Source organism: Falco punctatus (genome assembly GCF_963210335.1).
Source record: "Falco punctatus genome assembly, chromosome: Z".
In the NCBI taxonomy this organism is placed as follows: domain Eukaryota; kingdom Metazoa; phylum Chordata; class Aves; order Falconiformes; family Falconidae; genus Falco; species Falco punctatus.
Genome location: NC_137586.1, coordinates 51,270,369 through 51,284,381, shown reverse-complemented (window position 1 = coordinate 51,284,381; position 14,013 = coordinate 51,270,369). Strand labels below are relative to the sequence as shown.

Below are 14,013 nucleotides of genomic sequence, written 5' to 3'. Positions count from 1 at the left end.
ACCATCCTCCACCGGGCTGAACAAACGACGTCTGGGGCCCCCCACGCGGCTTTCACTTTGCCTGCGAGTGACTGGAGGGAGGGTATTTCGGGGGGGGGGGCAGCCTTCGCGGCGAAGAGCGCCCCACAGGCGACACCAGCCCGAGAAGCATGTAAGTGGCTCGGCCCGGCCCGCCCGCGGCCACCGAACGCCGCTGCAGGACGCTACCCGCCCCGGCGGCGGGGCTGGGCCGGGGGCTGGGGCCGGGGGCTGGGGCGGGGGCGGGAGCGGGGGCGGCCCGGGCGGGGGAGGGGCTGTGCCCCGCCGGCCCCGCCGCACACACCGCCCCTCGCTCGGCGCAGCGGCGGCGGCACCCGGCGGCTCCCGGCGCCCAGTGGGACGGGGCGGGCGCCTACGGGACAGGTAGGCAGGGACAGGGACCGGCCCGCCCCGCAGGTGCGGCGCCGGGAAGCCGCGGTGCCGGGTGCGGGTGCGGCGGAGCAGCGCGGCGGCGCCCTTGGGCGGGGGGGCCGAGGCGGCATCGCCCCTCGGGCAGCGCTGGGGGCCGGCCCGCTCGGCGGTGCCGCCGCCGTGGCAGAGCAGCCGGGCGCCGCGCCTTGCTCCGCGCTGTCGCCGGCGGGTGGCCGGGGCGGTGGGGCGGCGCGGGGGCTGAGGGCAGGCTCCTCCCGTGCTCCGCGTCCCGCATCGCTCCGTCTCCGCGCTAGCGGTGCGGCGCCGCGACGGGTCGGTTCAGGCGCACCGCAGAGCGGAGGATTTGCGCGGGGGATCTTTTCGGGCAGGCTGCCGTGCGCTCCCGCGGACAGCTTCTGGCAGCCCTGGTCAGAGCCTGGGACGAGCGTACGCGCCGAGGTGGAGAGGTGTTTGTGGGTACGTGTAAATAAGCAATGACTTGCACGTGAAAATGCACATCTCTTTAATAACTCGACTTCGTTCCAGCGTGTGTCTTTCAGAAGAAGCTGCCTAGAGAAATTCTCAGTTGTGTGGTATCCTGCACAGATTTTTCTTTTGGCGACAGTCATAGCAGTGTAAATATTTCCTATTCTCCGTTTCAGCCAAGAAGTAGGCTCGATCTGGAAATGCAGGCACAAATCAATTAGGAAAAAATAAGCAGCTGTTTTTCCTAGAATGAACTGGGAATGCGGGACTTTTTGGTAATCTTACAAATTAGATGTTGCTGCCAATTATGAGTACTTAAATGTATTCAAAGCAGATATGTATTTCCCAGAATCATGCACAGCTCTGAAGTTTTTCTCAAGTACCAACTCTAATTATCAAGTGAGTTTAAAACTTCAGTTTGAAACGTGCCATCAGTACTGAAGGTGTTTTATGGCATACTTTCTCAGGTTTGTAACTAAGCTTTGGCAGCAGCAGTTTAGAAAGCAGATTAACACAATGACACTATTTAGCAAAAAATGTTTCTATCCAGCAACTTGAAAGAACAAAGTCGAAAAACTGAAGTTTGGAGAGCAGCATTTGTTTACCAGCAGATAAGCTACAGATCTATGCTGAAAAGTCTTAGATGCTTTGACTGAGCAGCATGTCTGATGTGAGACTGAAACTGAAAGCTGGCTTCAAGCTTCAGTTCCCTTGTCAACACCCCTAAATGGCATTTGTGCCAAATAACACAATATCGGGTGGAAAGCATACGTAATTAGGTATGTGCGTTCTTTAAATGCGGGGGGGGGGGCATGCAACTGTCTGGGCTGAAGATGAAATTTAGGAGAATAACAGCCTGGGCGGCCAAATTATCAGTTTCAGTTGCTACTCAATGGCCCGGCAAATGAAATGATCTTAGGAAGCCTATTTTTATTTTCCCTCTCAAGTCAGAAAGGCCAGCTGGGCAGGTGTGCTCCAGATTTTTAAGAAACTGGATAAACAACATAACTTAAGCCCAAGTTTCTGCTTGTTTGCTCACATAACTCATGCACTTGCACAGCATCAAAACATGGGACTTTTATCTAGTAAAATTTATTTAACTTTTCTTAGACAGACAATTGTAATCACCATGAGACCTTGTCATATAATCAAATTTAAATGTGTATCACTCCCACAAGAGAAGGATCAGTTGCATCGTGTCAGTATTGATTGTTAATGTGCTGTGGAGATGGCATGGCTTTGCGTTTGGCTTCTAAGATGAAGCAGTTGCAAGCCTGGAATGTTACAAGTCTCTGCTGACTTTTATGATGAGCAATTCACTGGATTGGCAATGATGTTTCTGTGTCTTGCTCACTATTACAATCCATGCCTTGCAAAAAAAATCTCAGCTGCTGGCTGCTCAGGGACTTGTGTGAAGTAAGGTGGTTGTGTCTATTTAATTTCCCTGGAAATCACTTACCAGACTTGCCCAGTTTTGCGTACTAGCTGGTGAAATGGTCAAGAGCCTGTGCTGTTCTAGGATGCCTTCTAGCCTGCACTAGGGGCAGGGCTGTCCATGCCAGTTTCAGGTCACCCCAGACAGCCCCAATAGGTGGAAACTGCAGTGCCTTTGCCTCAATAGCATGATGCTATAGCCCTTTATATACCATATATATTACCATTTAGCTGCTCTAGCTAAAATGTGCATAGCTAATTGCCAGTACTTTAAAGGCAGCTGGAGGTGTGGGCTTGCATCCTCGTAGGTTGGGCACCAGGAGGACCTATAAGTGGTTACAGTGTTAAATGAGCTGTTCCTGCCCTGCAGGCGATCAGAGGAGTTTGATGGCGTGAACAGTCCTTCAGTGACTCATAACCACGTTTTCCACAAAGGGATGTGTTCTACTGTATGGGGACATACACCTAAAGAAGCAAATGCTGTTTAACAAAAGCAGTTAACTCATCTATGCAAAGAACACAGGAACCGTGCATTAACATACTTAAGTGTGATTAACATCTAACAGGTTTGGAGTGGGCTTTTGACTGCAGCTGGTAAGAATCCCTTGAATTTATATTCAGATTATTTGGCAGGAGTTTTGCACGGTGTCTCTACATAGCTTTTACTCTGCTAGGTATTTTTACCTCTTCTCATTAGGGGAAGTAAGTGGCTTTTAGGAAGGAAAAAAATAAACAGATTCTTTGCATATGTGCTACAGTTTTAGTCAAAGCTAAGAAACATTGATTCCTTCATAAACAATACCATAACATGGATGTGATCCAGTATATTAATTTTTTTTAATGTAACATGGTGTGGAGCGGTAAAGATCCACTATAAACCTCTTTTTAGATGTGGAGTGGAATTACAGCCAAAGTTCTTACATCCTTATTCCCACTAAGCAGTGTCTTCCTTGATGAATGATGCCAGTGGCACCACATTTCACTGTATAGAAGTTATGCTATCAAGTCTGTCAGCAATGGAATTTGACCCTGATTTGTAATATTAAGAGATAAGTTTACCAGTAATTGGTACTCATATACCCCTTTTAAGATTTGAAAGAGAAGCTAGAATCAGCATAGCATGAACTTAGATATAACTGCGTTATTTTTTCATCTATGAGAAGAATCTGTATCTTGATATTCCAAATGTTTTTCTTATGAAAAGAGTATGTATCATTGAAAACTGTCTCTTAGAAAAATAGGAGGAGTATTCTGTGGAGGGATGGATTTTCTTTACTAGAATAGTTTTATTGATTGTGTCAGCATTCTTGTTAATTAACCTATTCAAACTGTCTGGTCTTTAATTGATGTTTTGCTTTTGTAAGGATTTGTGGTTCATGCCTTTGGATGTGCACATTAGGTTTATATTAAAATGTAGACAGCCAGCTCTTCATGTTTTATCTGTTTTGTATCTGATTGTCAGAGAAATTAGCACATAGTGGGCAACAAGGTGCTAATTCTGAGCTCTTTGGATGTGTAAGACAACAAAAAAATACAGATTGGGAAGCAGAAAGCATAATTTTAACTTTGACATTAAGTTGCTGTGTGACCTCAGGAATGCAATTGAATCTTTTTTTTTCTGCTGCTGTAAAAGAACACTCTTCTAAGCCTAACAAATTATTTTTGTTGAGCATGCAGAGATGCAAGTTAACTCTTGCAAAGAAACTTGAATATAAAGACTGCATGTTAATGTGCCATATTTAAAATAGAAACACTAGCACTAACAGCTGTAGGTTGTATGGCTCTAGTGTCCCACCACTACCATCACAGGAGCTGTAGAACAGCACAAAACAATAGTAGAAATTATCTTGGCTTTTATAATCTAAAATTTATGACAAAAGACAACAGGAAATAAGGAAGAACAATGAACTCATGAAAACAGCTGTCAAACCACAGTCATATTATTATTCATCAAAAATCATGGAAATGAAAACGTTTATCATTAATCCCTTTAGGGTTTTTTTTAAGGTGAGTCTTCAAATAGGAGACAGTATGGAACTATTTCTCTGAAAGACCACCAATGAAGGTGGGTACCATGGCCCTGCCAAAGAAGGGATCAACATCTTGTTAAGTATGAAAAATTCTGGGTATGTGAAGAGACCATGAAAGGCAAGGAGAAGCTTGGAGAAGTTATGACCTTAAGGCAGTGCAGAAGGTGGGTTTGTCAGGCTGGGGAAGAGAAGACCAGTAGGGTTTTGTGGTTTGGATGAAGTTGTCCAGGCATGAGAATGGGGGGCCCTGACCCAGCCTGGTGGTGTTTCTCCTGTGCAGTGCTGGTCTGGGACAGTGTGCTCGAAGCAGTGGTGAAGGATGTAGAGAAGGAGGGCTGGTCAAGGCTGCCCAAGAAATTAAAATCATCAAGACAGTGATAATGTGTGTTTAGGGCAACTGATACATCTGTGAGCAGTGGCAGGGTGGAATACTAAACCAGAGTTTGGCAGAAGGTATGTTACTTTGATGGACTGCAAAGGAAAGGAAAATGAATGGGAAAGAAAACAGCAAGCTGGTAGTTTGTTTTTCCATGCACACTCCCATTTCTTTTGTAAAGAAGCCATGGCTTTGTAAAGTTTTCTGCACATTGCAAGCATTATGCTGTGAGTTCTTGCCATGTTGTGCTTACCTTCTTGAGGAGTAGATCCTTTTCTAAGTGAGTAGCGCTATATTCCATAAGTAACTCTATGAGAGATAGATGCAACACAAAATGGTTAAGAGAGACAGTAAGGGCAGGAGGATGTCATTCTTAGCATACTTTGGTCTTAACCCTGTGAGAATAATTCTATTAATAAAAAAAAAAAAGACATCCGTTCAGGGTTTCAAGGGGTTCAGCATGTTCACAGCATCTTTTGAAGTTTCTCCTATACAGGAGTCTTGTTTATCTATTTTTCAGGATTTTTTGGGGGCACTTGGTGAACTTAAAGGATTTACACAGCAAGTAATAGCATTGTCACTTGGTAAGTTACTCATATTTGTCTTGTGGAAATGTTTTGATTTTATCTTGCAGACATTTTTCTGAAGCGCAGGATAAAAATATTCAAGGTGGAGATAACTTTGACTTGGGATTCTTCTGGTTCCCAGCTGTTAACGTGAAACATAAAAATATTCAAGGTGGAGATAACTTTGACTTGGGATTCTTCCGGTCCCCAGCTGTTAACGTGAAACAAAATACTCTGCTATCAAAGGGCTTAGGTAATGTCATGATGAGATCCTTATTCATGGTTTGCAGTGGATCTGGCAGTGCTGTGGACCATCTATACTCTGCAGTTGTGCTGCAGCTCTGCCACGGTGCCAGCCCAGGGTGCAGGAGCTGTCTGAGAGCTCCCTAGCTCTGGCTCTACCCATGCATTGGGGTTTCCCATGGTTAGCCAGCGTGTGCTGGAGGGAGTTGTGTGCTGCAGTCTCATTTTGATGTGCAGTTTTGACCTTCATAATTCATATCTGAAGCTCAGAGCTACAGGGTGTGTCTGTCTTGCATTGTAGACACAGGCAGGAACTGCAAGGTCAGGTTGTTGAATAAAGGTGAGGAATTTGCAGCTGCAATGCTGTGCTTGTCTTCTAAACTGGCTTTTAGGGAGATCCGGCTACCACGCTGGTGTCCCTCTGGCCTCACATACTGCAAATGTGAACTAAATCAAATTTATTTCTGTTCTAACTATTGTTGGTTTCATTCAGACCTTTTGTACTATGGCAGTCTATTTTTTTTTAAACACGTTGCTCAACACTTGATTTTGGTGTTGATTCATGCAGAGTGATTTAGATGATGGCTATTTTCTGTTACTTGCCTCTTCTTCATGTGAGCCATAAAGAAGTTTCAGAATCAGTTGATTTGGATGAGAGCTTTTGAATCCTGACTTTTGAAGTTTCGGCGCTGCTGAACTGATTAACTGAAGAGGAGCAAAAGAGTTTCGATCACAGGGCTCTGCTAAAAAGAGCCCCCAAAGTGAATGTTTTGTGTGAAAGTATGCCTTGCAGTTTAAGCCCAGGGTGACAATGATTGTAACACAACGCTGTTCATCTGACAGCCAGACAAAGAGGCCATTATGCTCGGCTGGCTGGCATCAGATTCCTCCCAAAGCCAACAGTCACACTAAGCTTGGTCACCCCGAGAATGTGAATACGCTGGAAGCACTTGCATGTTAAAGAAGAAGAAAAAGATGTGTGTGTGTGTGTGTACACACATAAGTGTGTGCGCGCCAAGGTCCAGTTAAGTTGTAAGTACAAAATGTCATAATTGATTTGTTTGGGTTTTTTAGAAGTTGCTGTCAGGAATCAGCAAAAACCATGGAACGCAGCACTGAGGACAGACATGGTGGGAAAAAGACAGAGTATGTCAACAGACCAAGTAGATCTTTCAGTTCCTTTCCTCCGTGCTACAAGATTGCTTCCTACAGTGTGCTTTCAAGCATTTATAACTGAGTTTTAGTTTCCTCTAGAGTGTTTACAAAAGTTTGGACCGCACTGGTCTGTCAACAGACACATACTATGATCACTGGAACTTGGGCACAAGTAATGCTCATGTGTATTTGTGGGAAGCAATTGTTTGATTACTTACAAACCCCCTTCAAAGGGTTCAAGACCACCGGCAAGAATCAGAGCCCTTGATACATGAAGAAATGTCCCTGACAACTTTTCAGCTGTGGCAGTCTTGGCCTCAAAGGCAGCATACTTTCGTCAGCCATTGTAAATCTACTTAAAAAATAGGATACAGCAGCTGGAGGGGAAAGCTCTTCAATTAGAATTGTGTTTGTTTAAAAACAACTGTTTCGCCTTTGCAGCCCTGAGGGCTGGATTGTCTTCTCCAGCACACAGGACGTGGCACCCAATGATGACTGGAGTCACTGGTGATCACACCTGGCAAAGGCATTTTGGCCTCATTCCCTAGCTACTGCTGTAAGCGGCTTTTTTCCCCAGTTTCTTCCATTTTTCCTTTTACATAGAGGACCATATTAAACTAGCATTTGCTTTTGAATGTATTTGCTCCTAAACTTCCTAAAAACTTAAGGGAAACATGTAATTTACAGGGCAGTCTTTGCCTGTGTTTTGGCATATTGATACTGGTATAAAAAGAAAGCACCATGAGTTCAATTTCTTTAATGTGACATAGGTGTTTTTTTAAATTTTGCTCTCACTGTTATACTTTCTGAATACAGAAATTCAAAATAAAAATATACAAAATACAGAATTATTTCATAATTAATATTCATATTCAGTTGTGTTTTGTTTATACTGACACATTTTCCCTACTCTGTTTACACTTTCTGAGTGAATATTTTACTTTTGAAGTGCAAAAAGGGACAGAAAGCATTTTTTGCAACTGGTGCCAGAGTAGTATTAAATAATTCATTTTTTTTATTTATTCAGTTTTCTGTCATTAGACTTTTCTTTGGAGGGTTTTTTGTCTATACTTTTGGGAGAGGTGATCACCAAAATTACTTATGCCTATATTAAGTGTTTTGTGTCATCAAGAATTAATCCGAAGAGGGTCAGGCTGTATTTTGTGTTTGGGGTGCAAATGATAAATGATGAAGCGTGGTATATTGGTAGCTCTATTTAAATGCACAATACACATGCCTGAAGAGCTGATGATTTCGTTACTTCTGCCTGCACCAATGAAGGGCCAAGCATCCAGCATGTGCTGAGGGCTGCCCCCAGCAGCCAGCCCTTCCTTGCGCTCACCCCCCTCCTCCAAAAACATGACTCAGGAGTTGTTGCAGGTTTTCTGTGAACTTGGCACTTTTGCTGCCAAATTCTTTTTTATGCCAAGTTGCTTGTGGTTGAGGATCAAAACTAGAGAGCCTAATGATTTTGTCTGAATTTGCCATGTCAGTAAAAATCCCAGCCAGTTTTGGCCTGACATTTGGATGGTTTTTTGGTGGTTGTTGGTTCTTTCTTTAACCTTAGCGTGCATGAAGACTCTCATTGCTCCTGGTGAAAAAACAGGAGGTGTTTGATGTGGGCAGGAAGGCTGGCATAGTTAGATGCCTGACCACCTTCTATCTCCAATGCGTACCTTAGAGGTTTTAGTAAATCTTTTTGATAGAAATAAATACTGTGGATACAGCCCAGCTGGTCTCAGAGGGAGAATGAGCTGTTGGTGTAAGAAATTTAGTGATCCAATTAAGTCAGGTGAATAAATGCTTGCTGAGGGTAAAGCTGGGCTAGATGGGCTGTTTTTCCCCAGTCCTCAAGAAAAGGATCGGTACTCAATTTTTAAAAATTGTGTTAGAAGGGTGCCAGACTGCACAGAAGTTAGGGTTTCCTTTTCTCTTGCAAGCTCTATAGAAATGATGCTTGTGATCTCTGTATGTGCTGCCATTAAAGGATGTTTGTAGGCCACTGTGCAGCCTTATGACAGCAGTAGATTTTAATTATCCATATAATTACTTCTTTGTGCATAAGGATCTCTTCAATTATAATGTCACTATGAGTGTCCTGAAAGTGCATGTAATGTGAAACAGCACATTGTCCGTCTCCTAAAGACAGCAAAGCAAACAGCACCTCTGAATCTGAAATCCCATCTCTCATGTGGCCTTTTAACTCAGCAACAGGAAATTATTGCTCCATATACTAATGTTTGGATTTGTGTGAATGAGCTCATGTCCCAGGAGTGCTTTACTATTCAAATCGCATCCACCTGTACTACGTTTGGTTATGGGACCACAAAAGACAAGGACATTTGAGTATATATTTTAAAAATTATGCATGGCGCTTAATGCTGAGATGGTGCTGTATGATTCTTGCCTGCTCTATATGGTTTGGTATAGGCATTGCTCTCTGTCATGATGTAAGCTGTGGCAGTCCTGTGTGATGTTGTCAGGTCCTGCCATTGTTGTGGAATTTTCTGATGCATTAGAAGTATTCAAATTACTGTATTCAGTGACATCAAAATATGGGAACTTTGAAACTTGCAAAATTTTGGTTTTCATGATGCAACTAGGAGACTTTCAGGAATCTAAGCACCTCAACGATTTCATGGGAAGATAGGAAGGAGATTTATCAGTTGTATTCAGCAAGTCTTTATGTTGTCTCTAGAGCGGTGTTTGCTTTCATAGGAAATCTAAATAATTGTAATAGGAATAAACAGACACTTCAGTCTAAGCAGAGTGAACTACTAAATGGGAGTCCTATTTGCCCAGTTGTACCATTTTCCTGTTTGCCCCAGATTTTGTGATGCTGCATCCAGAATTGTTACTCACCTGCTTTGTGAGTTCTTGCCATGCTTTGTGAGTGAGCAGGTGAATGCCCATAAACCCTCGGTGGTTCTTTCATCAGAAACTGCATGTCCTCTGCTGCTACTTGACAGTACCTTCTACCAGACAAAGGCCATTTGCCAAAACAGCAAATTTAGGTACTTAAGAAGTAATTAATAGCTGTCCACATTAGCTGTATGTTGGTTGGAGGGTTTGGAAGAGGCAGAATACTGTTTGGTGCCAGTATTCCTGCAGGGTGGTGTTGGTTTTCCCTTTGGTGGGAGTTTGTGATACTCTTTAGGTAAGGAGTGTTTCACTGGCTGCAGTTCACTATTACCATCATTACTATTTTTATTTATTTATTTATTTTTGTGAATTCTGATTAACCACATGATTGCTTTTTATGCAGAGGAATGCCAGTTGATTTGACATTGATTTTTTTTTTTTTTTTTTTTTTCCTGTCATGATGAAGGTCTGGGCACCTGTGGCTGGACAGCTGCTGCTGCTTTGCGCTGGTGTTGTCTTCCTGGCATGACCCATAGGAAAGAAAAAAACATAACGCTTTGCAGTTTCTCCATGTCATGTTTATGAAAAGCTTGTCTGCTGAGGTGTGTGAAGGCTGGTGGTTTACCAAGTGTAACAGTCCTGGTTAAACTGTCTCCTTCCTTTACCACGCAGGGATCTGATGTCTTAAACCTTGGCCAGGTTTTACAGCCCGCTGGCTGTAGCCCTCCCAAGCACTGAGGGATGAGCTCTGCCTTTCCGGTGGGTTGAGGAGGCATGCCAGTGCTGAGAGTCTTTGTGCCACGTACTCAGGTGTTTGATCTGGGCACTGCACCTTCCTCAGGTTCTCAGTTTTGACAATGGTGTTTCTAAAGAAAAAAATCACAATTTGCACAGACTGCCTGACTCTGTTGCTCTATCACCACCGAAATCATAGGCTGCTGCTTCACTATACTCTTTTTGCTTACAAAACCTTCTCTTAACACAGTTCTCTCCTTGCCTCCGACTTCCTTCTGTTTAGACAGTGAGAACATAAAAGCGAAGAAAATAATTTGGGTCCTTTTTTCCACCCCAGCCACAGACCGTGGGAGAGCTGTGAGTGGGCTCCTTCTGGCACTGGCGGAGATACCGTGGGGCAGAGCGCTGCACGGGACGTTTACCAGTGGCACTGCAGACTTGTTCGTTTAACTAACTCCTCCGCCTGCTCTGTAATGGAGCTTTAGTGCTGCTTTAATCCATGCCACATGCGGGTGACCCGAGCAAACCCTGTGGGAAGACAGAAGCCCTGTTGTGTGTTTGCAGAGCAGTTGCTCGGAAGATGATGTACAGCTGTGGCCGGGCTTGTTTGGAAGTGAAGAGTAATTTGATCTTTTAATCTTTTTTTTCTTCCCTCCCTGCCACAACTGATATTGTAAATAACAGCTGTTTCTGAAGGGTACCTGCCAGTGAGGTTGAAATGCATATTTTAATTTGAGTAGTAGATTTCATTAAGATTTTAGCCACATACAAAGAATGTGCTGCTTTTTTTTTTTCAATATTTTTATCTAGTTTCATTTATTTTAAAACACAAGACATGTGAGAAGGGAGGCTGAGAGACTGATTTTCTTACTTGCATTGAGTAATCCAGGCATAACTCAAATGAGACCAGTGGATTTTCAGAGTAACTGAGGTGAGGTGCAGGAACACAGATCCCTTGTGCATCACCTGGGTAACGAATTGTAGCATCTGTGAACACACGCACATCTGTGTCATCCAGATATCCCAAAGCTGCTTCCCCAAAAGCTAGAACTGGCCTCTAATAGATTATTACATTTTCTTTTAGCTGAATTTCCAGCTGTGTAATGGGCTCTGCTGAGAATGCTTAGCAGTATTAGTGTTCTTTATGCTTTAAGGTTGTTTTGGATCAAAGGCATTACATATTGCAAATTCTGCTATGCAGGTATCCCACAGGGTTTCATGGATTTAAGACAGAAGATAGTACTGAACAGAAATTTCACTAGTTCTGGGGAAGTTGATTAGACTGTGAACCTACAAAAGAGTGCATTTTTAATTATTGAATGAGAAGATTGGGTGAGTAGTTGTTGAAAAACGAAACAAAAACACAGCAAGGGAGATGCTTCCTTGCTTTAAGTGTCCCCACTGCTGTCGGTAGATTTTTCCATCTCCATAACCCATTTCAGAGAACTGGGGGACTTAATCTAATCTCTGGAACAATATTGTTCCTCTGCAACTTTAATGCACTTCTAGGATATGCTCCATTCTTTCTTGCTGAACACTAGTTCATGCCAATTTGCATTATGTATGAATAACACCATCCGGGATATGCATTCATGGTAAGTGAACCTCAAAGGGTGCAGTGATTTGGGGTTCTGGTCTGTGCCACTAAAATACAGAAGAATTTGTGTATATCTTTGCAGACTGTCAACCTTACTGTGTGTACCACACCCTTTTACAAGTTGATTTATATTTTGACAGCGGATCAACTTCAGACAATAGATTTTTGTTTTGCTTGGGCTGCTTTGCTGAAGTAGTGCTGGGATGGAGGGAACAGATGCTCTTTCTCATCTAACAATGAGAGAAGATGTAAAAAAAGTCTGAGGTTTCTGCCTGTTGGTCTGCAGTAGGAAGTTTTTGGAATTAAGTAGAAATCAATTGCAGTCACTCAAAAAATGGCTATTGACATTCAGAAACATCTCTGGAGACTGCATCCTAGGATTTGCTTTAAGCTTCCTCTTCTTCCCTTGTCGGAGTTCCTCACTACACTTCCAAAAGTTAGTCTGCTTTCTGTTGTATTGCCTATTTCCAGGAAAATACCAAAGTTTTAGAACATATGTGTGTGTTTTTCAAAATTGCAGTTTACAACAAGAATACCAATGGGGAAAAAAAAAAAAGCAAAAAAAAAAAAAGCAAGCCAGAAAGACAAGAAGTCATTGGCCTTTTCAAAGGTGACTGAAATCTGTTAAAAATTCTCTCTGTTGTATTGCCTGTGGTGATTTCTTGTAAATGTCTTAAGGCCCCAAAGTCTGTATTTCACAATTCAGACACTGCACCTACGGTTAGCACTGTAAGCACAATGTGCAGATTATTGCCACTGTGGCAAAATATTGAACTGGCAGCATGGTTCCTAAGGGTATGATGAAAATGGAGACTAGCAGACCTAAATCCTGTTTTCAGCTCTGTTGTTGACTTGTTTTATGAAATGAGGTAAAACATTTAGATAGGAGTCTAAATATTTTCCACATACAGTGTTAAGAGTAGTCTTAAGAGTAAAAAACCTTCTCGTGTTAGAAAGTGTTTTAGATTTTGTAGTGCGTTGTTGATAAAAATACTAATGTGAGATTATTACATAACATACACCTAAAAATAAGTGTGCTTAAGTAAGCGAATCTTATCTTTTGCTAAATTAAAGAGTCTGAGGGAGATGGAGTGTTTGCAAACATGACAGGAAAGAAACCGCAGAAACAGAGAGCCACATGAAGGTTGCTGGAACCCCTTGCAGCATGGAGCAACCTTGGACTCCTGAGAGCACAACGAAGACCTTCAAACAGTGACAGAGAGCATCTGCCCTGGCTCATCTCACCCATCGGAGTAGACTCTTTCCAAAAAGTGGTCACTTGCTTTCCTGGAGGGAGAGAATTAGAGTGTCCCAACCTGCCCTCCAGAGAGAAGAAGGATTTATTCATGGCTTAGTTCACTGGGCAGCTGATGGGTTGGGTCCGATGAAGCGCCTGTCACTTGCCCCAGCCCATGGTACACAGCTTTGCTTTAGCTTTCAACACAGGGGCATCCTTCTGCCTTTCAGGAGTGGATGCAATGGATATTAGTACAGTTTTTGTTGGTCTCCTACACATTCTGCCTGTCTCTGTACTCTAGAGCAGCACAGAATATTGGTAGGGAAGGCCAAATAATCCCTTGCTCCTTACTGGATGAAATGGATGAAAAGGAGTAATTTTAAGTAATATGGCAGCTGGCCTGTCCATCTTCCCTGCTGACAATAGCAACATACATTTCTGTGCTCCTAGTAGAAAGCCTGTGTGAAATTGGAAAGAAGCAGTTAGTTGAGGGAAAAAGTGTGTGTAAGCTCAGAGTTGTTTTGCTATGTCAGGACTAGTAGATAATAAAAGCTTGGTTTTTGGAGCCAAAAGAAGATCAGCTGGTAGTAAAAATGGTGTAATAGCAGTTGTTGGTCAGCCCAAACATGGAGTTTTCACCAGGTGTCTTGATTGTGAACCTGAGTCTTCAGCCTTCAGAAATCAATTGTCGGTACCACCCAGCGTGTAACCTTGGGCAGGAGGAAGGATGCGCTCCCTCCTGTCATCACGGCTCCTCTGATCTCTGCCTTTTACATGGGCTTTGCTTTCCCCTACTTCTTTGCACTGTCTGCCAGGGAGCTGCAATCAGGTTTGCTATCTGTGCACGAAGCACCCTGCTGAGCTGCTTGGAGTGTCCCCTCTGCAGCCTGCGAGGTGACCTG

The 14,013-nt window shown here is 43.3% G+C and overlaps 1 protein-coding gene across 6 annotated transcripts in view; it reads left to right on the top strand.

The window, feature by feature from the left end:
• MEGF10 (multiple EGF like domains 10) overlaps positions 1-14,013 on the top strand; it is a 132,760-nt gene that overhangs the window by 22,864 nt on the left and 95,883 nt on the right. Inside the window, exons 1-2 of one of the 6 annotated variants that reach the window (XM_080372397.1) lie at positions 25-402; positions 5,237-5,300. The exons of 1 other annotated variant lie outside the window; for it this stretch is intronic. The gene's annotated coding sequence lies outside the window, so the exon portion shown is untranslated. Of the gene's footprint in view, positions 1-24; positions 403-438; positions 5,301-14,013 lie in introns of those variants that run through there. 4 more of the 6 variants (XM_080372395.1, XM_080372394.1, XM_080372396.1 and 1 more) reach the window with 4 other exon arrangements.